At 38.7% G+C, this 2,313-nt stretch overlaps 1 non-coding gene and 1 pseudogene across 2 annotated transcripts; one reads left to right on the top strand and one right to left on the bottom strand.

Annotated features, from left to right (window-relative positions):
• Positions 1-362: 362 nt before the first annotated feature.
• Positions 363-556, bottom strand: LOC148207881 (U2 spliceosomal RNA). The gene has a single exon (XR_015787605.1). It is a non-coding gene; the product is annotated as a U2 spliceosomal RNA (small nuclear RNA).
• Positions 557-1,411: 855 nt separating this feature from the next.
• On the top strand, positions 1,412-2,216 carry LOC148207880 (uncharacterized; annotated as a pseudogene). The gene is made up of 3 exons (XR_015787603.1): positions 1,412-1,719; positions 1,835-1,933; positions 2,012-2,216. The product of XR_015787603.1 is annotated as an uncharacterized LOC148207880 (transcript).
• Positions 2,217-2,313: the final 97 nt, after the last annotated feature.

The raw sequence follows: 2,313 nt of genomic DNA, 5'->3' as shown, positions 1-2,313 counted from the left end.
CACAAGCAGTAGAGAGATACAACATGGGAGAAATAAACAAATAAGGTATATTTTTGGGGACAATTAATACACAAGTAGTAGACATGTGACAAATAATAGAAGGTATGATATTCTCATTTTTAAATCAAAGTGTCGAATATAAATAGAAGTTATGACATTTTGATTTGGCTGGTCATTTTTCAATGCCAGGTGACAAATAAGACAATTATTAGTTTCCTTTAATAAGTTACTACGTTTGATTTTTCAAAAAAAAAAAAGTACAACGTGTGGCAAACCAGGCCTGTGCAACACACTGGGCTTTGCCGTACACTAGAATGGGCTTTGCCATACACGGGCCAAAAAATTTTTAAGACTGAGTGCAAGAGAGGTGCGCCAGGCCCAAGCTGTAGTGCAAGCATGGGCGACCCTCGAAGGCCCAGGTAGCAAGCTACAGTGGTGGGCCCTCCCCCTAAAAAAATAAATTTAATATCATGTGGGCCGATGACCCACGTATCAGATATTAAACTGATAAGAACAGATACTACACTTGATCTTAGCCAAAAGGCCGAGAAGGTATGAGAATTTCTGTTTTACAAATCCGCTTTATGAGACCTTCTTCCATTGTTCCTTCTGCTGCTCCGATCGATGTGGGATTTAATGTTTGCTTTTCACAACCCAAAGGATTTCTCCCCTTCTCTCTCCGGAAGTCTTCTAAGGAGGACACTTTAATTAATTCAATAATCCTTTTAAGAGTTTTAATTTTCTGGGATAATTGATAATTAATGATTAATGGTATTTTTTATTTATTGTCAAAGCGAACATAGCTCTCGGTAATTGACATATATCTCCAATCATGAGATTGTGAGTTCAATCTCCACCCCACGTGTATTAAAAGAATATTTCTTGATTTATTTAAGAAGTTTTGACGTGTATTCTACCAGAATGTGGTGTAAATGTAACTTGTTTTATATTACATTTAACTTTAAAATTAATTTGGATAATAGGAAAAAATATTTTTTAGTCTCTCAAATTTTAAAATGGACATTTTAGTGTGATAAATGGTTCTACATGGTTCATGAACCACTTAGTTGACTAGCGTAACGTCTAAATGTGGACTATATTTTATTATTTGACCAAATAAATTAGTTCAATAGTTTGGAAAGGCAATGTGGTTGAGGTTGAGAAGTTGGGATGTTGATTTGGTTGCGTTGCTGTAATTTGAATAAATCATAAATTGATTGAAAAAGTGGCAATCAATTCACGTGCATATGGAAAAGCTTGCTATGTGATGTGATGAGGTGGTGGACCAAGTAAGCGCTGTTGTAAGAAGTTAGAAGGTAATAAGGCTTTGCAGATATTTTTCCATCGTGAGATTTCTTTTGCCTTCGGGCCCCCAAATCAGTGTACCATCTGACAAACCTAAACCTAATAATGGCGGACTCCAAAATATCTGCCGTTTCCGCATTCCTCCAAATCCCACACCGATTCATCGTTGCTACACAGAATCGATCGTAATGGAGAACGGAGAAAGCCAGGGAGGAGCGACGCTCGGCTGTCGATGGAGGAAGAAAGAAAATGGAGTCCAAAACCAGGGACTACTTCAATGGCGTCGCGCCGAAGCGCCACACCAAGCCTCAGCGCAGCGAATTCTCTGCTCAGTACGCCGACAAAGTAACTGGCGACGACGATTACATTCCTGAACTCGCTGAATTTCAGCGCCTCGAATCCGATCCTCGCGAGGTTAGTTTTCCGACCAATTCGATCCTCTAGGGCTCCGAAATACTGTGCAGTGATTGCGTTCTTCAAACTGAAACGGAGGTTGAATTTTCGATTGTTTTGAAATTAATTTGAGCAGAGACTTGATTATGATGGGCGTAACGCCAACATCTCTGAGGAATTTGTGGAGACGAAGTATTATGAGGATCTCAATTGTGTAGACAAACAACACCACACGGTACGATCGATGGATCTGTTCTCCCCTGTGTGTATTTGGAACTCTGTTAACGAAGAGATTTTTTGAATTCGATTCCAGACAGGAACAGGTTTCATAAAAAACGGAGGATGGAGATGGCAAAAGTTTCAGCCTCGAAGCAGATTCTGCAACTGGCATTTGCTGCCATGAATCTTGCAGGGGTAACCCTGCGACCAACGACTGGATTCCGGCCACTAATGATCTGGTAAATTTAGATGAATTCCTTACCTTTTTTTTTGAAAAGTTGGATGAATTATTCCTATAATTGAAGCTCTTGTTTTTCAGCTAGTACATTTATTCTTTTTTTTTTTCTTTTTCATTGAAAATTATGCTTGTTTATTAGTAACTTTTTAGGTTAAATT

This window comes from Momordica charantia, unplaced genomic scaffold (genome assembly GCF_013281855.1).
Source record: "Momordica charantia cultivar OHB3-1 unplaced genomic scaffold, Mcharantia_2.0 BLBB01000040.1, whole genome shotgun sequence".
Taxonomy (NCBI): Eukaryota; Viridiplantae; Streptophyta; class Magnoliopsida; order Cucurbitales; family Cucurbitaceae; genus Momordica; species Momordica charantia.
The sequence above is the reverse complement of the archived record's forward strand: the minus strand, read 5'-3'. Positions and strand labels throughout refer to the sequence as shown.